Genomic DNA, 25320 nt, shown 5'->3' with positions numbered 1-25320 from the left:
CTGTGACAGCCGGGGCTGGACCTGGCCTGTGTCACCGGTCACCTTAGACCCAGCACTGAGCTAGCAAACTGGACCCACACGTGGCTGCTGTTTGGAGAAGTAGGCAGTGGAAAGAACGGAGAGGCCTTCTTCCTTTACTGCCTCTTCCCCACATACCTATCCTCAGTCGTCTCCCGTCTGTCTCTTCTCCCCACGCGTGACCCGGCCACATGTCCCTGTCTTGCCTTGCTCTGGGGTTGGACCCTGCAAATTACGAAGGGGAACTCATCCTGGGCTCAGTCTGGGAGGAGCTAGAAACAGCAATCACCCCTTCCAATGCCTCCCCAGCTCCAAGTGGGTTCAGCCGGGCCCAGCACCTGGTCACCTGGAGGCTTTAGGCATGTTTGTATGTATGAGGGGCAGAGGAGGCACACAAAGGAGGAACAGCAGACGAATCAACTGGGATCCAGCTCCAGCAGCACGTTATTTAATGGGCATGGAGTTAAAAATAGCGCCTGAGAGCAGGCAACAGACAAGGGAGCATTCTGGGAGCCCTGGGGACAACAGAGCCGCCTCCTGACTCCCCTCTTCCCAAGGGACATGGGTTGGGGATTCTGTCAAGTGTCACACGCTCATCCCTACGTTCCTGGGTGGCCCCAGTAATAGGTTCCGTGCGTCACACACTGGAGTGTTTCACAGCATGAAGAGTGGACTTTAGACCCCATCAGAATCCGGCAGAGGATGACTGAATACCCGTCCCCTCGCCACACCAATGCCCAGAGTGAGGGACTGAGGTTCAGGGAGAGGTGACTGGCTCAAGGTTGTGCAGAGAGGCGAGGGCAGGCCCTCCTGGCTCCCACCTCGGGCTCTACACAATGTGCCACGCGGTGTCGATGGGATCAGATGTCACAGGCTGGGATGTGTTTTATTGCGTGTTGTTGTGTCAGCAGTGGGGAGGGGAGTGGCTAGGAATGAGGGCTGGAAAGAAAAAGGTGACCAAAAAGGCAGCAAGGCTGAGGCACAGGCGGGGAGACCGGCCCTCCGCTCCCCTGAGAAAGCCGGTCAGGTGTAGCGGGTGTGGCCAGGCTCAGCACCCAGTGCCCTAATTAGCTCCTGGTGACAGATTCTGGTCCTGTGTGTTATCACCTTGGGCCTCTTATCTTTATCAGAACCAAAGGTTGATTGGAGGCCCTGGCCAGGGCTCAAAGCAACTCCAATTCTACAGAGCATTTATGACTACGGTGAATGAACCTCTCTCCCCAGAGGTGGCTCCCTCCCAGAGGCCTCTCTCTGTTGGTTCCTCCCTGGGCTGTGATCACTCCCTGAGAGGATCATGACACTCTTTCTTGTCTGGCCACTGGAGAACTGCAGGGCCTCGGCTGAGCTGGCTGGGACCCAATCTCCTGATGGCTACTCTCTGCATCCCATAGTTGTGCCCTCAGCCAGAGACCTACCAGAGACTTACAAAGTATCCCTCGGTGTTTACTCCACCGCCACTCACTGGGACAAAGGTTCTGGGTTTATCAATGGAGGGGGAAAACATTCATCTGACTATCTCCAGCCCTGACCCCCTGGCGGCCTCTACTCTCCTGGGGACAGGTGTCTATGTCTGAGGACAGGCGAGGTAGGAAGGAGATGGCCCTGAATGGGGTACTGTCCCCTCAGATTCCTGTTTGGTCCCTTGGGGGAGTAGGCCCTGAGTCTGTTAGCACACAGAATACCTGAGTGCTTCTTGCTCAGCCATGGTCTCCAGCCTCAAGCCTATGGTAAGTCCCTACATACCAGATCTCAGCCTCACCACCTGCAGGTTAAGTGGACTTTGAACTGTGGTGAGTGAGACCCTTACTCCTGTGAGACTTAGCCCCTGAGCCAAGTGATCTACCTAGGACAGGATCCTGACCCAGGGCAGAATTGTTTTGTGTTTCACACTCACTGGGCCCTACCTATAACCCTTGGCATCTGGTCCAGAGACCACCTGAGGAGGCAGGGGTGCCTTGCAAGAATGTCCTAGAGACTTCAGCAGAGGTAGGCTGAATTCTTGATTGGTGTGTGTGTGTGTGTGTGTGTGTGTGTGTGTGTGTGTGTGCCCGTGCCCACAACACCCTCCTGAGACATTCATTGTATAGAGGGACACTGTCCGCAGGCCAGGCGGTTGCCTTTATGGCCAAGTATAAAAGGTAATCATTGACCACACGAATGCCGCCCTGCGCGTCACAGCCACCCAACCTCGACCCCGCCAGGCCCTGGATTACTTTACAGTCACATAAAAGGAGCCTCCAGACTGTTCCCTGAGGACTTTGGCCCTCAAAGTGGGGGGAGTGGTTCCCTGGAGACAGCCTTTTCTTATATTTACTTGACCAGCGAGGAGACCCATGCCTTTTATCAAACACCGGGATTGTCTCCGCACAGCCCGCTGAGCCACACAGCCTATCTACATCTGTCTTCCTCCACCTGCCTCTTCTGTCAGGACCCTCCAGAAGCCCAGACCCACTCAGCAGGGCCCTCCCCAACCCTGGAGCTTGGGCAGAGCTGAGAAGTGTGGTTTCCTTCAAATGGTTTGTCTCCTTGAGTCCTTGTGTCCTGAGTCCTGTGTGGTAGGCACCAACATAAGGCCACCCATTTCACAGACGGGAAAGTCTGGGATCAGAGAGGTCAAGTGACTTGGCCCTAACCACACAGCTTCGAAAGAGCCAAGCCCCCAAACAGCATGGTCTCCAGACTCAACTATGTACTGCTATCATTGAAAAACAACTCGGCGTGTACTTTACTATGTTTACTTGTACTCATAAAGCATACGTCCTGTGACCAAAAGTCTGTGTGTCACCTATCAGTGTCAGCACCCGAACCAACTCAACAGTCTTCCCACGTCTCAGGCCCAACAGGGGCCTCTGGGCTGAACTTGGGAGGGAAGATGGGCAGGTAACGTGTTAGGAAACGCCATGCCCACAGAAAAAAAACAGCACGAAATGGCCGGGAATACTTGGCACGGGTAAAGCCCCGGGGACGAGTACAGCCGGACAGTTTCAGCAGAGGCTGAAGTTGCCTCTGCCTGCCAGTGCCAGGCCTTGTCTAGCTTGTCGCTGGGAGCCACAGAGGGCTCATGAGCAGAAGCGTGACCTCACCAGAGCTGGGTTTCAGAAACTCCTCTCTGGCCCCAGAGAAGAGTGTGGATGGAGCGCCACAGTCTTAGATTCGTATTTCCCGAGCTTCGTAAAGCACCCCTGGGGTAGAGGGGCATGGGACCGAAGGTCAACTGGGGTCGTTTCTGGGTCTAAGTACCCACACTGCGTTTATTAGCTGCCCACCTCAGTGCCCTTGGTTTTTCATCTATAAATGGAGATGGTAATAGTGCACAGCCTATAGCTACCAGGCTGGGTAGTGGTGGCTTTTCTCGTTAGTAAGAGGTACCACGGTCTTCGCTCTCCTCGAAGGCCCACCCCAGCCCTTCATATTCATTCTGAGCACCAATATTCTTACGGCTTCCTCCTCTGGGCTCGCCTAGGCCTGGACTCCCACGGGCGATAAGCACTTAGCACATCACGTGACCCTTGCTTGCACATGTATCTGTCACCCCCATCATCTGGGTGCCTCCATTCCACAGGCTAGGCAGGTCTGGGTGAAATGTTGTGGCTTGGCTTAAAGGGACATGACAAGTGACTTTAGCATCAGAAGAGGAAGGTGGGGTGGGGAAGAAGCACATTAAGGGTGCTCAGCTAACCCCATTACGTGAAGGAGTTATCAAACTCCCATCAACAGCGAGGTAACAGTGGCAGACAGGAGGAGGAAGTTTACGCTATAGCTACAAACATCTCAGGCCTGGGATGTAGCTCAAAGGTAGAGCACTTAGCTTAGCTCTGCAAAACATTTATTAAAAATAAATCCCAAATATTCTAGAGGCTTAGAATAGCAAAGAAACCAGTGTAGTGGTGTATACCCTTAATGCTAGCATTTGGGAGGCAGAGGCAGGGAAATCTGCATGAGCCCAGTCTCCATTACAGAGCGAGTTCCAGGCTGGCTAGGGGATACATAGTAAGGCAAGACCAGAGTAAGCCGCCAGCACACGTCTTTAATCCCAGTACTCAGGAGGCAGAGGCAGGCGGGTCTCTGAGTTCGAGGCCAGCCTGGTCTACAGGATGAGTTCCAGGACAGCCAGGGCTCCACAGAGAAATGCTGTCTCCAGAGCATTGCAAATCCCTGGCAGATTCTGAGCTCTGCTGTCTTCACCAGGAGACAAAGGCTGGAGAGGAAACAGAGCGGCATCTCTGTTCACGACTGCCATGGCAGCAAGGCCAGAGGAAAACCCATGCCTTAGCTCTTACTGCGGCTACTTCCTTCCTGCAAGGGGCAAGGGTCCATTCAACTCGAGTTCACTGGCTCAAGCCATGTGACCACGCTCGCCTGCAGTCTAATGCAACTGTCAGCACAAAGACCACCATCTCCAGTTGCATGAACAGCCAGCTGTTCCCACTGGGGCCTCGAAAAAGCCTTCTTTGTGGCAAAGAGTTGACTCCACCCTTCTAAGGGACACCCATCTCCTGTATCTAGAAATGCTTCCCACAGGTATCCACACACCAGAGTCTGGGCCAGTCCTTTTCCAGGAAACCTGAACTTGTGGAGGAGTCCAGCCTGGACCCTGGTGAGGCACAAAGACCACAGCCAGATTTTTTTTTTTTTAAGACAAGGTTTCTCTGTGTAGCTTTGCGCCTTTCCTGGGACTCAATTGGTAGCCCAGGCTGGCCTCAAACTCACAGAGATCCACCTGCCTCTGCCTCAGGAGTGCTGGGATTAAAGGTGTGTGCCACCACCGTCTGGCAGGATTCCAAGTCTTAAAGAAAGCCTTCCAGCCCAGCAGTGATGGCGCACGCCTTTAATCCCAGCACTCGGGAGGCAGAGGCAGGCGGGTCTCTGTGAGTTCGAGGCCAGCCTGGTCTACAGAGTAAGATCCAGGAAAGGCGCAAAGCTACACAGAGAAACCCTGTCTCAAAAACACCAAAAAAAGGTGCTGGGAATGCACCTCGGTGGATAGAGTGCTCATGTAACATACACAAAGCGCTGGGTTCAGTCTCAGCACTGAATAAGCTGAATAAGCCCTGAAGGATGGCTCGCACCTACAATCCCAGTACTAGAGAGGTAGAGGCAGTCAGACCTAAAGGTCATTGTCTGCTGCAAATCAAGGTCAGGTCCATCCGGCTACCTGAGTTTCACATGGGAACCTAAGGGAAGGTAGAGAGAATGGACTCCAAAGTTGTCTTTTGGCCTCCAAACATGACACACACACACACACACACACACACACACACAAAGATAAAGAAAAGGCACTCCACTCCCTAAGTGTGTGCTTAGCCAACTCCCTGGGAATTCCAGCACACAGGAATGGCCTTAGCCATGGACATTCTTCACTTGGTTCTCTGCTCAGAGTCGGGAAGGAGAGGGCCTTGACAGGAAGTTGGAGAGAGACCAGGGAGACTCGGGCAAACTCTTAGTGTACACACTGCCGAGAAGTGGGGGCTGAGGTCAGTGAGAAGAAGGAACACAGATTGGAAGTCTCCTGCTTACTCATTTGCTCTCCATGCCTCAGTTTCCCTCAGGTTTACAGAGAGGTTAATGAGAGCTGGGAAGTCACAAGGCTGCTTATAGGCAGGAGTGAGCTTGTGAGGGACGCTAGTACAGGCTTGACCCCAAGGAACTGGGTAGACAGAGCCCTGCCCTGGAGGCTAAGCCAGTGGCTGGGTTTCCCCTGGCCCTGGGGTGGGGTGTGGCCCGGTGAGCAATCTTATTACTGTCTGGGCCTATGTGATCTATAGAATGGGGGCAGACGTGCCACCCAGGAGAATGGCTGAAGGAGATTGGCTACCTAGACAGAAGAGCTTGTCTGACCCCCTAGTCCTGCTGTCGGTGTCGCAGGACTTTTGGCTCACGTGCTGGCTTTCAGAATTGGAGGTCTTAAAGGCAAAAAAAAAAAAAAAAGCCAAAAACCTTTAGGAGCTCACAGGTTAACTGGCTCACCATTCAGCATACAGGAGAAAGAAGCGGGTTTGGAGAATGAACAGTAAGGGGCCATGTGGAGGCAGGAAGAAGCTGGAGCCTGCATGCCGTAGAATTGGGGGGGGCGGTGTACTGCACACCACCACAAAGGCCTGGACCAGTGACTGTGAGGCAGGTCAGTATCGATGAGGATGCTATAGAGAGGAACAGAGGCTGAGCCATGAGTGGCTGGGGAACTGAGAAGGATAAACAGAAGTGCCACGGGGCCACATCTGGTCAGCCTTGGGCGGGACAGCTACAGCACTGGGTGAGGATGTAAGGCAAACTCTGGGGACTCAGAATGCTGAGTGCACCGCACCGCCACCACCCAAGTGCATACAGCCGCTGCCTCTAGATCGGCTCCTAGCTCCCCTAACCAGCATGCCAGGGGATAGCTCCCCCACACACACACACTGCAGGCCCCGACTGTGTTGACAAATGGGCCCTTCCTCCCGCCCCATGGAACTGAACTATGACATTGTAAAGGTGGAAGTGAGTCATAGTGTTCTTCCTTCCTTCTCTTCCTCTCCACTCTGCCTGCAGACACCCCTACATTCCCATTCTCTCAACCCCCACACCTCATCTTTTAAAATCCATAAACTACATATAAGTGGCCAGGAGCATAAATGCCCCCCAATCCAGGCTGGGGATACTGAGGAGCTTGGCAAGGGCCCTGGATGTGGGGTCTGCACATATGGGTAAGCAGTCTGGGACACGACAGGTGTCTGAACCTGTGAGCTTGCTGAGGTCAGTAGGGACCTGAAACGTCGCTGTCTGGGAGGTTATGGTTGGGGTGGAATTTCTAGAAGCATTTTTGGAACTGACATGGGTGCGTATTTGTCAAGTGCTCTACTATTGAAGGGGACTCTGTGAGTGGCGAGTGTATGTGGGTCCCAGTGTGTCTTCACGAACATCTGAGCAGTAAGTGTGGGAGGAGATGGTTGCCCTGGATGGTGGAGGTTACCCTGCAGGGTGGAGTGTTTCTGTCCCTGGGAAGGGAAGGGGTTGGAGAAGCAGGGGATGGGGGTCTGCCGCTGGACAGCCTGCCTTGGCCTTTGGTAATACAGGATGTGAGCGGGCTGTTCTTGGAGTGAGCCCACCATTAGACCCTCCGATCCAATTTCCTCATCAGGCCCAGAGTGTCAGTTAGTGGCCGTGGGTGGGGGGCTGTGTCACTTTCCCAGGGGACAGCAGCGGGTAGGGAAGCTCATCGCATGTCCCAAGGTCCTTGCAACCCACCCCCACCCCCACCTCCCTCACCAGAGCTCAGCGGGAGAGAAGGACCACCAGGAAGGTGGGCCACAAACACCACTCAACAGCATCTTTCTCCTCCCTGCCTCAGTCTCCCCGAGTGGAAAAGCAGGACAATGGCCTCGACAGAGAGACCCTACCTGCTTGGAGTCATGGCCCACAGGGAGCTTAGCCCTGCATGTGGACTTTCATTTTCATACCCACCCTTCCCTCCATCAGAGACTCCCTGGCTGAGGGCTGCAGTTATCTCCAGGAGGTACTGCCAGGCAGCCAACCCAGGCTCGAACCCGTCTACAGATGATGTAGAAAATTAAAAAACCCATGGCAGACCTGGGTGAGTCAGACGGGGGCTTAAGGAAGTTCAGTGGGAGCCTGGCAGGGTCTATCTGTGCGATGTGTGACTTCTCACCCATTGGCCGGAGGAAGAACACAAGAGGCCCCCTGAGGATAAAAGCCCAGGGTAATAAGGGATGAGAGCACAGCATCACCTTGTCCCTGGAGGCTCCACTGCAGGGGCTGTGAAGGGGTGTGGGGTAGAAATCGGGTCTGTCTTCTTCTCTTCTTCAACGCTGGCCTCCCCATCTGTCAGTGCCCTTCAGATGGCCATCCTCAGTCCCAGGGGCTCCTAACAAGCTGACTGACGGGAGTCATCCCCCATCATGAACTCTGGAGGGAGTCCTCCCCAGGACTCTCTAGCCTTCCAAAGATGGCTGTCTTCTCCTGGGATTTTTGCCCATGGTACCCGGGGGTCCTCGGAACAAAGCCAGCCACCACCCCCACCACCCCCACCCCCGCCACCAGGTTCAAGCATCCCTGGGTGCCAACATTGCCAGGATGAATTCTGGGGGTGGTCTCAGCTCGGGAGGAGCTGGTTCCCTGCGCTACCCATCCATAAAGGGCGTTTGTGCCCAGGAAGCCCCCTCCCACCTGGGGCTGCTGCTAACACAGTGTGGCAGTGAGAGGCGGACAAACGGGCCTGTGTGCGCCTGGCTGAGGTGTGGAGGAAGCGCAGCTGGGCCCGAAGTGTTAATGGGCCCCCTTCCCTCCCAGCCTGGGCCAGCTCCTCCAGGTTCACCCCTTCTCCCCAGAAACGGCTCTTCCTCTCCGGGTCCCAGCACGCTCCACGTCCCTGGCTGCAGATCTGTCCTACTTTGACAAACATCCCACTCAGCCCTTGGGTTTATGGCTTTTCCGAGCGCCTTCTTTTATGTGGTTGGGAACCGGTGCTGTGGTCCTGGCAGGGTGGAGGAGTCTGGGCTAGGCATGGGGGGCTGGGCCTGGCCAGCAAACTACAGGAGCGCGAGGGCCAAGCGGCAACATGGAGAGGCACACTTGCCGGGCCAACCTGTGTGCAAGGGACAGGTCGTGGGAGCCAGGAGGGGGTCCCAGAAGCTGCTGAGCTTGGAGGATAGAGAGGACACAGGAGAACATTCCTGAAGGGGACAGCAAGTAGCAAGAAGTGAAGCTGGGGTCCCCATGGATTGGTCTGCTTGCGGACTTTGAGACAGGGTCTCACATATTCCAGGTTGTGCTGGAACACACTATTTTTTTTTTTTTTTTTTTTTTTTTTTTAGCTTTAGCTATTTGCTTCTTTTATTTTATGCAGATGAGTGTTTTGCCTACATGGACATGTGTGCACAGCATGCATGCCTGATGCCCATGGAGGTCAGAAGAAGTTGGTGGATCTACTGGATTAGAGTGTGGACGGTTGGCAGCCACCATGTGGGTGCTGGGAACCGAACCCTGGTCCTCTGTATGAGCCACAAGCGCTCCTTAACCACTGAGCCACCCCTTCAGCCCCGGAACTCACTATTATAGCTGATGATGACCTTGAACTTCTGACCCTGCTGCCTCCATCTCCCAAGTGCTGGGATTATAGGCGTGTATCACCACACCTGCTTTTATCCAGTGCTGGGAATCAAACCCAAGGCTCCATCCGAAGGGCGAAGAATGATATCTTCAGGCCTTTGGTTTGTTTGGAAATGTCATATTTGTTAAGTACCGGCTGTCTTATGAATTCCTTATCTCATTTCCACCAAAAAAAAAAAAAAAAAAAAAAAAGAATAAGAATAAGAATAAAAACATACTGGGGCCCAGAAAAGTGACATAGGACATACACACTGTAGAACCGTTGGTTGGAGGCAGAACAAGCTCTCATGCCCAGGCAGATGGCAGAGGAAGCTGCACATTGCTAGAGAGAAACCACCACACTGTTCGTTCATGTCAGGCATTGTGGAGTGTTCATATCTGGGCCTCTGACTGCTGGTTCTGCGCTCCAGGAAGGCTGATAAAAGCTCACTCTAGTCCGGAACTATCTGGGGTATCTTTGATACCCCAAGGTCCAGGGTTCCTGGGGGCCGTTAGCCTTTTAAGTATCTGCATCTTCCCCAAGCTAATGTCTCCCACATAGGGTACCACATGTTTAACGGACATAGAGGTTACTGAATAGACTACGTACTCTAGGGCTGGGAATGTAGCTCGATTAGTAGAATGCTTGCCTAGTGTACATAAAGTCCGAGGTTTGACCCTCAGTATCCCATAAACCAGCCTTGATGGTGCACGCCCAAAATCCCACTACTCAGAAGGTAGAGAAAGGAAGATAAAAAGTTCAAGGCCAGGGGCTGGAGACATAGCTCAGAAGTTAAGAGCACTGGCTGCTCTTCCAGAGGACCTGAGTTCAACTCCCAGCACCCACATGACAGCTCACAACTGTTTGTAACTACAGTTCCAGGTGATCTGGCACCCTCACACAGACATACATGTGCATTTTATAAAAATAAATAAATCTTAAAAAAAAAAAAAAGTTCAAGGCCAGATTCAACTATATAAGGAATTTGAGGCTATCCTGGGCATATTGCTCTCCACCAGGATTCCAAGTCTAGCTGCTATCCCAGGAACCAGGCCTATAAACCATGTTCACTGTGAAAAAAAGACTTTTATTTCAAGAGCTCGGGAACCACTTTGCAGACAAAGATACTGAGGTAACATTTGGGCCAAGTTTCAGAACAACATGGGACACAGTAGGAACAACCAGACCTCCCGGGGCTCCTTGTCTGTCAGGACAGGGCAGCCCCTCAGTCCCAGGAAGCAGCCCAGTTTGTGGTGGTACATGCCTGTAATCTCACACCACTGAGGTAGGAGGGGAGAGACAGGAGTTTCAGCCCAGGCTAGACAGCCAGGGCTAGGTAGTGAGAAGCAAGTAGCGGGGGGCTGAGGCAGGAGAATCAACTCAAGTTCAAGGCCAGGCAGGCAAACACAGCAAGACCCTGTCTCAGGAAAAGAGGAGAGAAGAGAGGATACAGAAGAGAAGCAGTGATGGGAGGGGGGTGTGGGGGTGGTGGCGTGAGGAGAAGGCCTCTGTCTGGAGGGAGTGGGTAGAGGCATGAGCATCAGAGACTAAGGAGCTAGGAGATGTTTGGGGACAAGCTCAGCCTGTCTCCCAACAGAGCAAGGACAATTCCAGGAACCATGCAGCCCCTGGACTTGCCTGCCACCCATTCCTTGTTTCTCAAGCTTTTTAGAAGTCTAACACGGCCAGGCCAATGTTGGCAGGTCTGCTGTGGAAGGAACCAGCTTTGTATGGAAAGACGAGAGAAGCTCCATCCTGCTTCCCCTACTGTGCTCTGGGCCAACCGTTCATGCTGCTGAGGGAAGGAAACCCAGGAGGGACCTTCTGGAACACCCACTGCAGGTCCGTTGAAGTCTTTTGTCTTTTCAACTTCGTATTATTTATTTATTTATTGTTTGTTTGTTTGTTTTTACCCTTGACAACCCTGTAAAGGGAGTCTGAGGACTCCCATTTTTACACAGAAGACTCCGAGAAGTCAAAGCGATTCAAAGGTGAAGCCAAGCCCCTCCAATCAGGCAGGCCTGATCCTGGTAGTGGGGGCCTCGAGGTGGGGAGGGGAGAGGAGAAGGTGTGGGCTTGAGGGGAGGGCGGGGGCGGGGGTGGGGTCGGGGACGGACGGACCGACACATCCTCCTGCCTGCCTTTATTGTTCACAGAACCGAAAAAGTGATGATCGCTTTCCTTCCTGTCTTTAAGAAAACAACAGAATATGACAACAAACAGAGAAGGGGAACTCCCCTCCCTCCCTCCCCGCAGTCTCTGCCAGAACTAAAAGGAAGGGCTCCCGCGGACGGCGACCTGTGCTACCTCACGCTGGGACAGAGGCGGCTAATCCAGCGCCCACACCCAACCCGGGGGCTGCGATGTCCCTGCATGCAGAGTCCGGCCTTGAGAGGGACGCAGACTCCCCCGAAGGCAGCTTTGCAAGTCCAGGGCCCAGGAGGAAACAGAAATATACAAGTCCAAGATCTGAAACCAACCGCTTTGCAAATAATCCCCAGTTATCACCCAGGGCGCCCAGGCCCCACCTCATTTCTCACGCCTGAACTACCCACACTTAATGAAGTGAGGAAAGGGGGAATCACCTCCCTATCTACCTGTCCTGGACTTGCCTATATGTTGCCTTGGTGACCTTGCCAACAAAGTCTAGAATAGCCACCGAGGCCGGGGGGTGGGGATGTGGGGTGCGGCTCCTGGCAATGTAATACCCCCACCTTACCCAGATCTCTTCTCCTTGGGTCTTTTAGTCCCAGGGAGCTTGTGATAATTGGTTGTCTAAGGCAACCAAAAGGATCTCTGCCCCTCTGGACACAGGGCTGAGGCCCCAAAGGCTCACAGTGTCACCATTACTAACCCCACAGTGACAGTGTTTTACCCTACAGGTCCACGTGGGTCAGCCTGTGCTTTAAGGCCATTTGCACACGTCGAAAGCTTTAGTTCAGTTAAAGAATTTGTCTGTGGTCTGGGTTGACAGTGAGTCGGTAGCTGGGAGAACAGTTATTCTCCACGGAGGCTAATTCGTCTCAGAAAACACTTAAGGGAAGCCCGCATTATGCACGTGGGCCTGCACCTGCTCCTTTGGGAAGTGTCGGGTGTCTCCCAGGGCTTGAGAGAACTGGGGGAACCGAGAGGCGTCTAAAGGGGAACTCCTGGGAGGCTGGACCCGGGAGAGCCGCGGATGTGACGTTGCTATGGTTGAACAATTGCTCTTCCCTCCGGCTCCCCACGCAAGGACTGGCTTGTTCTTATCCCAGGTCCTGCTGGATTGATGTCAGCTGAATGAATGGTCGCTGCCTGAGCTTTACGGGCAGCAGATGGTGAGAGGTCGGGGGGGGGGGGGGGGTTGCTCTCTAAAGACCAGGCTAGAGCAGAGCTGAGGCTGGATCTTCTAAACCCCCCACCCCACCCAGATGGCCCTGCCCTCCCTCCAAAGGTTTTTGCTGACATCCCATTGTTTGTTTGTTTGGTTGGTTGGTTTTTGGTTTATCAAGACAGGGTTTCTCTGTGTAGTTTTGGTGCCTGTCCTGGAACTCACTTTGTAGCCCAGGCTGGCCTCGAACTCACAGAGATCCTCCTGACTCTGCCTCCCAAGTGCTGGGATTAAAGGCGTGCACCACCACCGCCCAGCTGCTGACATCCCATTGCTTAGTGGGTAAAATTCTGGTCCCTTGGCCCAGGGGTTGAAGGGTATAACTGTCACTTTCTTGTATCTCAACTCTTGTCCTGCATCTGGGTTGAGTATGGTGGGTAGAGGGCAGATGTGTTGGGAGAGTTACCTCACATGTAGCTGCGTTCCCAAAGGCCCAGTTTTTTTTTTGTTGTTGTTGTTGTTGCTGTTTTTTGTTTTTGTTTTTTTGTTGATTTTGGTTTTGGTTTTGGTTTTTCGAGACAGGGTTTCTCTATGTAGCTTTGCGCCTTTCCTGGAACTCACTTGGTAGCCCAGGCTGGCCTCGAACTCACAGAGATCCGCCTGGCTCTGCCTCCTGAGTGCTGGGATTAAAGGCGTGTGCCACCACCTGGCGAGGCCCAGTTTCAAGAGAGCCACCATAGGCTCTTCCTTTCTCTCTCCTCTCCTTCCTGAGTACTGTGACTCTAGGACCTTGCACGTACCCGGCAAACCATCCTGAAAGCTGTATATCTCATGTAGCCCCGGCCTGGAACTTACCCAAGCTGGCCTCGAGGCTCACAGAGATCCACCTGCCTCTGCCCCTGCCTCATGAGTGCTGGGATTAAAGGTGTGCTCCACCCACTGAGCCTGTCTTTACTTCATCTTTTGAGACAGGCCCTCACAAAATTTCCCAGGCTGGCCTGGAATCCTCCTGCCTCAGCCTCCTAGGTAGCCTAGACCTGGCTAAGACCTCTAGAAAACTTCCTGACCCACAGGTCAGGCCAGGCCCCGCAGCATCCTCCCTGCACACAGGGCAGATAAGGCTTGTTCGTACTCTATTGTAGAGCAGTTATCTGTTCACACAGCTGGCTCCCCCGACCCTGGGCCTCCCCAACCGCCCCATCTCTGGAGTCTGGCTCAGCGGCACTCCAGCCAACTTTGGATGGATGAATTTGCTCTGTAACTTCCAGCCAATTCTCTCTGCTCTTTTGTCATCAAAAGAAGACTCTTTCTGGGTAACTGGGAAGAAGTAGCCTATAGGTGGAGGGGGCCGTAGAGGACGGGGGTGGTTTGTGATACCCACCAGGGTCTAATGGGATTCACCACGAGTATCTACATCGACTCATTAGTAAATCCTGTGCTAGGCAATTGTCCTGTGTCCTCATGTGGCTCTCACAGGAGACCTTGGGGCTACATGGAAATGCATGGTGCCTCAACAATGGGAATGTTTTTAAGAAGTCTGGGTAGGGGTGTATTTCAGAGGGAGGGCACTTGCCTGGCATGCGTGAGATCCTAGGTTCCACCACCAGCAACAAGCAAAGAAATAAGTAAAGAAATAAATACACAAATATAAAAAAGGAAGTCTGTCCAAACCTCCCACAATCTGTCTTCCTCTTGCGTCCACGTGATCTCCAGTGGTCACCCACTGCCCCCCCCCCCAAGCCCTCACCTCCACTAAAGAGGCTTCAGGCACCACCCTAAGCAAAGCCTGGGACTGGGGCCCAGAACGAATCCTGGCTAGCCATCCACCTCTAACTGGGGAGTTGGCGCAGGCCACGGGGTTTCAGGTTTCAGCTCTCAGAGTGTTTTCCTGTCTCGGGCACTTTCTATTTTTCAATACTTTTCCTATCACAGCCAAATAACAGAAAAAGGAAATTAGTTGAGCCTCCTAAAGACCAAGGGGTGGGGGGTGGAGGGGTGGAGGGGTGGAGGGAGGGCAGAAAAGCTGGAGGCTGGGGGGCTAGGTCACCAGGACCACTCCCCCTGTTCCCTTCCCAGGCTGACTCATTGTTTTCAGCCAAACAGCCCAAGAGCAGGCTGGGTGCAATCCTGGCCTCCCAACAGCTGGGCCTGCCCCAGAGCAACCGAGTTATCTCTGCCTGCACCCACTTCATGAGGGACAGCCACTTGTTCCCTCAAGGGCCCAAGCCCTGCACACGCGTGAGAAGACAGGAGCATGGGCAAGGTGGTTTCCTGGAGCAGCTCCTTTCTAACTAAGTTCAGTCTTCTCAAAGATGGGGGGTGGGGGGGCGAGAGGGGTGGTGACTGAGCACGCCTCAGGCTCCCAGTCTGTAACTTGTTGGAATTTTAGTAACCCTGCATCTTAGAGGTACTCGGTGAGTCAATAACTTTATCTTTATGAAAGGCTGTATCAATCACGGAATTCTTTCGCACGTGTGGCATGCATGTAAGTATGTGTGCATTGCTCATATTGCTCAGGTCAAGCCCTGCGTTCTGCATCCTGGGCTACATCCTTCACCCTAACCATGTGTTTCTCTCTCTCTCTCTCTCTCTCTCTCTCTCTCTCTCTCTCTCTCTCCCCACAAGGTCTCACGCAGTCCACGTAGTTCAGGATGGCCTTTACTTCCTAATCCTCCTGATTCCACCTCCTAGTGTTCTGGGGTTGCAGAGACATCACCACCCCCAGTTTTAATGACACTCATTTTCTTTAAAAAAAAGAGCTACGTGTAAGTGTTGTTGACAGGAGTAAAAAGGTGTTGTGGGGGGAGCTAGCGTTAAATAAAACACACCCAGAACCCCAGGCCAAGGTCAGAAGGAATATTCAGCTGTGGGGGTTGGAGGAGGGGGCTCCCTCAGGTCCCAGCAGGCCGAGCTCCGGCAGCACGGTGAGTGAAAGTATTGATGGGTCCCAGCGGGATCTGCCCAGAGCCCCTAAAGCCCTTTTCTCATGGAAGCTGTGCTGGGCAATCCTCTAGTGAGCCAGGCGCCAGCATCCAGCTGGCTTTCTGCCCACCTGGGCCATTGCTGAAGAGGCTTTGGGTTTCCATCCAGAGCTTTTGAAATTTCAAAACGATAGACCTGTGGGGATGGTGTGGTGGGGGAGGATAGCCAGGCTCCAGCGCCCCCAACAGTGAGGCCAGGCCCGTCTGTTCTTATCTGAGTTGGTGATCCAAATTGCTAATTTGGGGGGGCCCCCCCGGAGATACAGCTCAACAGGGGAGCACTGGCCTTGCATGTCTAAGGTCCTGAGTCTAATCCCTAGGATCATAAAAAAAAAAAAAAAAAAAAAAATGGAAGGGAAAAAAAATTAGTGAAATCAACCAAATAGCTGCTTTCTTGGGCTGGAATTGTAGGTTCGAATTGGGCTTGATACCCTGAGATACCCTGAGCCAGAAGTTTCTGGCATGTTAGCTCCTATCTTTACCTATCCGTTTCCTTGTCAGTATCAAGAGAAGAATCCTTGCCTTGCATGTTAGGACAACACAAAGTGCCACAGACACAGCTGAGTGGCTAGTCCATGTGGAAACAGGACTTCTTTAGCTTCCGCAGGATCCCCACCCCCCACCCCACCCCCCACCCCCGCGCGACCCCAGCTTTACTCAATCTCCGCCAGCTCCGTCCCTCAGCCATGTACCCTCAGGCCTTGTACAGGTCAAGTCTCGGTCTTTGCGTCCCTGCACCTTAGCCTGACTCTGTTCACAGTGGCCCAGTGGCCCTTCCCAACTGCCTTGTCATTTTGACTGAGCGTCAGGCCTCAGAGGTCTGGCTGCTCGGCCACTTTGTGCCGGCCACTTCATGGTGTGCCGTTAACTCCAGGAGTTAACCATGCTCGCTTTGTGCGCCATATGCATGCCTGGTCTCTTCAGAAGCCAGAGAGGACAGCAGACTCCCTGAAACTAGAATCACGGACAGTTGTGAGCCACCATGTAGGTGTTGGGAATTAAATCAAGGTCCTCTATAAAAAAAAACAGCCAATGCTCTTAATTGCTGGGCCATCCCTTCAGTCCCAGGACCTATTTTTAAACTTTATTTTTGACATAAAGTCTTAACTCTGTAGCCCTGACTGTTCCAGAACTTGCTATGTGTACCAGGCTGGCTTTTAAACTCAAAGAGATCTGCCTGCCTCTGCCTGTCCAGTGCTGGGATTAAAGGTGTATACTGCCATATCCGGGGTGTGTGTGTGTGTGTGTGTGTGTGTGTGTGTGTGTGTGTGTGTGTCTGTCTGTGTCTGTGTGTCTGTGTGCGTGTGTCTGTATGTAGGTGCCTGAGGAGGCCAGAGAGCTCTGATCCTCTGGAGCTGAGGTAACATGTGGTCATAAGCCGTCCAGTGTGAGAGCTAGGGCCTGTATTTAGGTTCTGTGCAAGAGTGGTAGATGCTCTTAACTACTGGGCCATCTCACCAGCCCTAACAATGGCCAATTTAGGACCCAAGAGATTAGGATGATGTCTGGGCCTCTCCATTGACTAGCAGTCAGTGTGATCCCACACAAGTCCTGAGTCATCTCACACCTCCCCCCCTCCCCCGGGGGGGCTATGGGAAATGATGCAAGGAAAGCCCGCAGTTAGAGACAAGGAGCTGTGAGGGTCCATATGGGAAGCAGCACCTTCACTTCCAAGAGATAAAAGCTCAAACTGGCCTTAGGGATTCATTCAAAGCATTCCGATAGCTCCCGCCAGCCAATGAAGAACTTACCACCAACCCCCATGCCGAGGGGCAAAACGTGCCCGCGTGCACTGTGCCCACCTCACGGCTGTCTGTGACAGCTCTGTATGACCTGCAAGTAGGGTGACTTTGAAGGGAGTTTCCTGGGAACCCCTCCTCACCTGCCACGGACTGAGGCCAGTTCCACAAACCTTCCCGGGGCTCCATTCAGTGTCTTCTCTTGTACAGTGGAGGAGCCTGTCCCAATGTCCGTCAGGCGTCCCTGGGGACCAAATAAGGGAGCAGATGTGCACACCAAGGACGAATGAAGGGTTTTGATGTCATCCAAATGACCAAATGGAAACTTTGCTACCATTTGTTGTCCTGTAGGAACACCAGTTTACGGTGTGTGTGCGTGTGTGTGTGTGTGTGTGTGTGTGTGTGTGTGTGTGTGCCTTGTTTTAAAGTAGACACATGCTGCAGTCACTATGGTCGACAGTCTAACCCAGCTAATATCAGATCTACACTTGCTCTTGCTTTGGGGCAAGGAAGGAGCCTTAGGAAGGAATGTTGGGAATACAGTATTTCCCAGCCTTTCCCTCCCGGCAGATTGAACAAGGAGAGCAGTATAAACTCCTGCCCCCCCCTCCCCCCAAGACAGCTTCTGGAAGTCCCGGGAAGAGATCACTTCCTCGGACTCTAGAGATCCCATCGGAAAGAGTGGCGGTGCAGATCTCCCAGGCCTGAGCACTCTGGAAGGGGAGCAGCGTACCCCAGATCAAAGCAGGCTCCCCAGTCTTTGATTCCCAAACAAGCAGTGTGGGACTGTTGCTTCATGAGTTGGAGACCACTGGCCTTGGGGCCCAGGAAAAGTAGTGAGAGGCTCTGGCCAACTCTCTCTCTCTCTCTCTCTCTCTCTCTCTCTTTCTCTCTCTTCTCTCTGCATAACAGCTTGGCTGTCTAACAAAAGGACAGTCCTTAAAAGTTCTACAGGGCTGTTAAAAGCTTCCGCAATGGTTTAATTGGGGGCGATTTAAAGTGTCCTCCTCAGGAAGGCTAGCCCTTCAAAGGCCAGGCAGGCCTGGCTCTCCTGTCCTCCATACCCACGGCTCCCCCAGAGCTGGGCCTACCCCAGCCTGTCCCTCCTCCCCCGGCTCCCTGCAGACCTAGCAAGTCAGTGGACAGACCCTTTGGCCAGCCTGTCTGAGGGGATTCCGTCTCGGCCCCTGGCCCGACAGCACCATTTGCTCACACAGTTTGGCCTCCTCGTGGCTGGGTCTGGAGCCAGAGGGAGAGTGGGAAGGCTGAGCCAGACACACACAGGAGTTGGGGGACCACTCAAAACACCTTGGTTGCCCCCCCCCCTTATCACTCCTTTTTCCCTGCTTCCCTCCTTCCTCCCTCACTGTCTAGAACTCCATGGCCACTGCTGCGGGGTCTGGGGAGGGGGTGTCCATCTCTAACGAAATGTTAGCCCTTAGCCTTCCAGACGTGACATCGGTTAAGCACACCAACTGGATGGTATTGATGACTCAGAAGTGACCAGACGCGAACCAGACCTGTGGAGCGGGAGATAACAAGAGGCAAAAGCCTTAGGGTGTGAGGCGTGAAGTGGGGCTGGGCAGTGGAGGGGCGGGGCTTCTGGAAGCACAAAAGGCCTGGTGTTAGAATATGACCAGCTCTGCTGGGATCACCGGACGACCCTGATGATAATAACAACACCATAGCCAGCTTCACGAAGGCTTTAGTCACTGAACCAACGCAGGGTCCCGAGAGAGGAAGCGGGAAGACTTTGCACCCAGTCTAAAAGTGTCCCCCTAAAAGCACAGGGACAAGTGTCTTCCCTAGAGCTCCGGCACATCTGACCTGTGGGAGCTGTGTGAGGAACTGCCCAGGATACGCTGTCCTCTCTCTCCCCTCTAGCCCTCCCAAACCCTTCTTCTCCCTGCAGGGTGCCTGCTCCCCAGGAAAGCCCTGTTCTTGTCCCTGTCTCCGATGCCCATCTGAAAAGGGGCTGGGGACCCGGAGTCTCTGAGACACCTTCACCTGCTGGCAGGGATGAGTGTGGGGGTGGACCCTGACAGCAATTGCTGTCTCAGAGATGAGCTGCTCACATGTGTGGTCTGCAACCCGGCTCTCAAACCAGAACAGCAAGAGTGGAGTGCCCAGAGCCCCTGCTGAGAGAGGTCTCTGTCGGAAGTCTAGAAATAGACCACCAACTACAGCAAATCAGCAGCCCGTCCAAGCCTCCATGGGCACAGAAACCCTCTGGCAGGGAATCCAGCTCTATATTGTCACCTCCATATGTAAGCAAGTCCCTCTAGTACAGATGCAGGATGCCCCTGAGGCCAGGTGGAAGGGCTGGGAACTGGACAAAGCTTCAGCCCTGCCTCCTACCTGCTGCTCCATCCCCATCACCCGCGTCCTCGATCACAAACCCAACATTCATCCATTCACTCCAAAAGCGGCCACCTCTCCTTGGGTGCCTCAAAGGAAGAGGGTTCCCTGGAAGAAGGTCTTTCAGCTTTAAGACCTGACAAGCAGCCCTGCTGGCATAGGTCTGTGGAGTTTCCCAGGAAATGTGGGAAAGCCCCAGGCAAAGCGTGGAGACTTAGTTACCTTTGTGATTGCTTCATGGTCTGTTCTCTTTGCTATTGGTTCCCTGAAACAATGCCTCTTCTGGTTTCTCTTGCCCCGTGGGGGTAGGTGGGAAGGCTGGGGCTGCACCCAAGGGGCCTGGAGGGGTCAGGGTGGGGGTGGGGGAAAGGATCAGGGAAGTGACAGTGTTAGAGCTACTCCAGCTTTGCACAGCTTGTGTCCTGTCTCCTTGGGCAGGTTGCAGGCCTGTGCCCTTTATCACCTTTATGCTGTTTGGGCTGCTGGAGAAGCACCCCCTCCTCACCCACTCCAGCTCTGTCAGGACTCAGATAAGCTGAGGCCCCCCTCTCACCCCAGCCCCGGGAAGAAAGAAGCAGAGCTTTGGCCTGGCTCCTCCCCCAACCCTGGGCCTCCACACTTGACATGGGCCATGCATCCTTCATGTATGTAGCCGCAGTAGTCCTTGCCACTAGAGGTGGTGGTGGTGGGTATACGCTTCTGTGCCCACATGGCGGTTGACAAGACAGAGGCTGGGAAATGACTGGCCTATGGTCATCAGGCCAGAGGCACAGAAAGGGACCTCAGTGGGCATGCCAGGGGAATTTCATGGAGATTTGTACTCCAAGTCTAGCTGCGGAACCCACAGATGCAAACCCTGCTGGTCCTGCACCAGCTGCCCAGCTCCATTGGCGCCCAAAGCTTTGGGCCCCTCTTGTCCCTGCTCCTGCCCCTCGGGACTAGCTGTCTCAGACAGACCATCCCCAGCCTTACGTTGTTTCTTCCTGCCTCTGCTTGTCCCTTCTCAGGGAAGGAATACGTCCCTTCTCCCTTGCTGGAGGGATCCTGCTAATCCTCCAAGAGGGTATATGACTCTTCCCCCAGGAAGCCTCACTGAACATGCCAGTCAGGGACATGTTCTCCTTCAAATGGCCGCCCCACTCACAGTGCACCACAGCATCGGGTCCTGGGTTTCATTACAACACAGCCATCACTGGGTGGTGGTGGCACTCAGGAGGCAGAGCCAGGTGGATCTCTGTGAGTTCGAGGCCAGCCTGGGCTACAGAGAGATCCAGGACAGATACCAAAGCTACATAGAGAAACCCTGTCTCGAAAAACAAACAAACAACAACAAAAAGTCAGCCACCATAGGCAGCTGGCACTTGACTCTCGTCATTCTTGGTCCCCTTACACAGCTAGCAAGGCCCAGGGATGGAGACATGGCTCACTGCTTAAGAACACTTGCTCCTGCAGAAACCCAGCTCCAGTTCCTGGTACCCACATAACGGTTCACAGGCACCTGTAACTTCAATTCTAAGGGACCTCTTCTGACATGGGTACCAAGTCCGTGTAGGGTACATGTACGTACATGCAGACAAAACACACATACCCATGAAATAAGTCAAAGTCTTTTTAAGAAGAAAGAATCAGAGTCAGAGCGGGATCCGGCCCAGCTGGAAACGGACAGACAGGATTCAGGCTCTGGACTCAGGGCTCAGTCTGAACTCTTAGATAGCAGTGGTCTGTCTGGTGGCATCTGCCATTCCTTGTGGGTGTCTCCCTGGGTCACTGTACCCTTTTATTCCCCGTCTCGTACACACCGGACAGGGGTCCTTGAGCAGGAAGCCCACGTAAGGCCTGGCTTCCTGCAGAGGAGCCTTCTTGAGCAGAGATCTCCAAGAGACCCCCTCCTGGCCCATGCAGTCTGCAGGGCCGTGCTGGGCGGGGCACAGGGAAGCGCAGAATTCTGTTTCTATCGACTGTTAGCCGGGCTTCTCGGGAGCCGGGCTTCTTCTTGTCTTGGCGAACCTGGGCCAGAACTGAGCTTGACGTGTGGTCACTGGGTGAGGGTTGGAGACTCAGGTTCTGGGAAGCTACAGGAACCCCCAGAACCCAACCCCCTCCTTAAAGGTCAGCTTTACACCCACCTCCTCCAAGGAGCCCCATCTGCGCCCCCTCCGAGGCTTGTCTCACCCTCCCCTATCTAGGGATGTCTGGAGTCTCTGTGCCCTGCAGCTCCTACCCAGACCCAGGGATTACACAGTCCTCAGCGCTGGGTGAGAGAGACTCGCGCCCTCCCTAGCTGCCCATTGCCTGTGTGTACCTGCGTGGGGACTAGCCGGTCACAACAGGGTGTGTCTGGGGAGTCTGTGATGTGCCTTGTACCACGGGTTCCAGTGTGTCACAGTACCTATCAGAAGGGACACAATTCCTTCTGATTCCCGGCCGTCTCCCCGAACCCTCTCCTTACTGACTCACCCCTGAAGTCGGCCGGCTCTGATCCTTAGCCCACGCTGCCCTTCCTCCCCATGCCCCCACCCTGGTGACCCTCTGGCCCTGACCTGTTGACCTTCCTTACAAACACTGCCTCTCTTGTTCTGATTCAGTTCTGGAACCCGGTCACCTTTGCTCTCTCCCCCCTCCCCCCTCCTCCCTCCCCCTCCCCCCCCTCCCGGGGGTGGTGGTGGAGGGGGAGGAGGTTGACTGTTGTTTTTTTTTTTTCTTCACGGTTAGCCTTGCAGCCCAGTTTGGGACCTGGGCAAACAGACTCGTTAATAACCATTTGATTACCCGAATTAAAACCAGCTCCAGGACGGAGCAGGGCGGACAGCTGAATGGAAACAACATTGCTCGCTCTGTTCTTTCATCCTTGCGCCTTTTATGGCTCTGCCCCGGCTATCTGCTTTCAACTCCGCACCTTTTTGTGGGGACTGCCCTTTTCGGGAGTTGGTGCTGTCTCTAACCAGCTTGCTATCTCCGTCTTCGGTCTAGAAAGTACTTCCTTATATGCTCACATCTCATTCAAATCTCAAGACAATCCTTTCAAGCTCTGAATACGTTTCCTCATTGCGAAGATGAGGGAACGGGGAGGTGAGGGTCGGGGAAGCTGTGTGCCTTGCCCAAAGTCACAAGGCCTGTAAGGAGATAGCAGTCATTACAACTCTCATGCCTGGATATCACTCCCAATCACTGGCCACCTAAAGAGCCCCTGGGTTAGGAGATGCAAGGTCTCGAGGGGACTCTTTCTACTGTCTCCATGCCCTTAATTACCATAGAAAGAGCCACACCAGGACCCCCAGGACCCTGGATGACTCCCACCCAGCCAACACCCCCCAGCCTAGCCAGGAGAGGCAAAGACATCTGTGGACATTGTTCCCCAGGCCTGTGGTTACTGATTTGACAACAGCCCTTCCTCCCCAGCCAGCCAGAGAGTTAATGATTAAAAAACGGATTAAATATTAACCACCTGTCGGGCTGTGGCGTAATGTCTCGGTCTGTACCTGAGCCTGGCTAAAAATACCTGCCCCTGCTGCGGGCTAGCCCCACACAGGGCCTCTAAGCCCCTGTGCCTGGCCACCTCCTCCCTAGGCACCCCATCTGGGGCCTTGGATCTGCCTTTGGTCACCTGGTCCCTGGCCACCCCATGCTGTCCCTCTGCATCCTGTTTACACACTGCAGTTCCATAGCATGCTCCATACCACCCCCAGACACTCCTGGTGGGCTTCCTGGAGGAAGAGCCAGCTGCTACTTGTTCCTGGGAGAGGGGGGCGGGGTCAGTGGGTTACATTCCTATGTGGGACCTTGTTTATCAGCATTCTTGTGTCCTCTGGATCCCTGTGATCGCTACATCTCCACAGCCCAGGCCCCAGCACCCCGGGCTATAGCAACAGGTCATGTATTTCACTGAAGAATCACAGAAAAGCTCTTCTTGATCTTCTGGAAGTTAGGACCTGGGTGGCCGCCTCCAGGAAGCCCTTCAGATCAGCTTAGGGCCTGGGATCCCTGTAGATCTTATTTTCCAGGTGTTCAGGCTTGAGAGACTCAGGGCTGCTTATCTCCAGGAAGCTACATCTGTTAGAACAGCCCTGGGACCCTCCACAGGTTAGGGGCAAGAACCCCTGAGCCTGAGTCCTGTACATGGGTCAGCTTCTCCACAGCAGGAATTGCAGGAGAAGGGTGTACTCAGTCTTGTCCTAGAAAACTCCTTTCTGTCTTTCTGTCTTTCTGTCTTTCTGTCTTTCTGTCTTTCTGTCTTTCTGTCTTTCTGTCTTTCTGTCTTTCTGTCTTTCTGTCTTTCTGTCTTTCTGTCTTTCTGTCTTTCTGTCTTTCTGTCTTTCTGTCTTTCTGTCTTTCTGTCTTTCTGTCTTTCTGTCTTTCTGTCTTTCTGTCTTTCTGTCTTTCTGTCTTTCTGTCCCGTCCCCCCCCCCCCCCCCCCGGAGCTGAGGACCGAACCCAGGGCCTTGTGCTTGGTAGGCAAGCGCTCTACCACTGTGCTAAATCCCCAACCTGAAAACTTTCTTATTCAAGTCCTAATGTCACAGATTAGCTTCTTAATTAGAATTACGATTAACTTCTGCTTCCTGGGGAACCCTCAGGGAACCACACACAGTCCCAACCACCCTCCCCAACATCTTCCTGAACTGCCCTATGCTACAAACCTAGTTGTTGACTTTATAACTCCTTTGTAGATTGGGAGACTGAGGCAGGCCAAGCCTGCAGGATTCAGCTAATTCCAAAGAGCCAAGAAGGAGCAGAGACTGGCCCGTCTTATTAGAAATCTGAAGGATTTGGACATATGGAAGCCCTGTTTCTCTCGCAGTGGCTATAACCAGACTTAGCTATTCCTGGGCCCCAGTTTCCCAGGCCACCCCTGCATGGAAGAGATGATACCAGCTCTTCAGCATTGTGCTTCCAGCCTCAGTGGAGACCCAGGGACTACAGATGGAAGTTTCAACTTCCTTGGCAAAAAGGTTCATGGTTTTCAGACCCTTCATTAACTCTTCACGAAGGACCCACTGGGACTCTGAGTTTGGTTCCCAGCACTCACTGTCAGGGAGCTCAAGGAACAGGGGAGGTTCCGCAACACCTCTGGTCTCTGTGGAGACACACAGACATGCACCAGTGCACACAATTAACAATGACAATAATACAGCTTTAAAAGAACCTCTGAGCCAGGCAGTGGTGGTGCACGCCCTTAATCCCAGCACTGGGGAGGTAGAGGCAGGCAGATCTCTGAGTCTGAGGACAGCCTGGTCTATAAAGTGAGTTCCAAGACAACCAGGGCTCCAGAGAAACCCTGTCTTGAAAAACAAACAAACAACAGGACCTTTGGTCTCCTTCCTACAAGAGCACCAAACCAACCCCGCAATGGGGAATGCCTCGATGGCACCCCCCACCCCCACCCCTTGAGTCACCAAGCCGTGATGGAGTCGAAGAAAGGATGATTTCAAGTTAGCACTGAGGGGCCATCCTTTTGGGGTCACAGTCTCCTGTCCCAGACTCAAAACTGTCCCCCCGAGTCCCCCCACCCCACTCCCAGGTTATCCTTGTAGGTTCAAGTTGCTCCTCTCTTGCTCTGGCATCCCTGCTGTGGAGTGTTTGTTTAACAGGGCAAAGATGTGTTACATTCGTTCATGCTGCATTTGTTCAACTCTGCAAAGATGTGCTGCATTCGCGTTAATGAAATAAAGTTAACCTGGGTTCAGAGAGGCGGGGTGAGCAGCTAGTTGACAGGAAGTAGCAGGTGAGAGGTTAGTGTGGGTTTTTGAGTTGAGGCGGTGTGGGAGGGAGTGGCTTCTGGGACGCCAGCTAAGAGAGAAAGTTAGTCAGTTGCTACCCTAACTCTCTGAG

General features: G+C 53.5%; 1 long non-coding RNA gene across 1 annotated transcript in view; it reads right to left on the bottom strand.

The window, feature by feature from the left end:
- LOC131897512 (uncharacterized) overlaps positions 1-22023 on the bottom strand; it is a 31248-nt gene extending 9225 nt beyond the window's left edge. Inside the window, exon 1 of the long non-coding RNA XR_009375712.1 lies at positions 21949-22023. This is a non-coding gene — a long non-coding RNA (uncharacterized LOC131897512). The remainder of the gene's footprint in view (positions 1-21948) is intronic.
- Positions 22024-25320: the final 3297 nt, after the last annotated feature.

This window comes from Peromyscus eremicus, chromosome 22 (assembly GCF_949786415.1).
Source record: "Peromyscus eremicus chromosome 22, PerEre_H2_v1, whole genome shotgun sequence".
Classification (NCBI taxonomy): domain Eukaryota; kingdom Metazoa; phylum Chordata; class Mammalia; order Rodentia; family Cricetidae; genus Peromyscus; species Peromyscus eremicus.
Note: the sequence above shows the minus strand (reverse complement) of the source record. Positions and strands in the feature narration are given on the sequence as shown.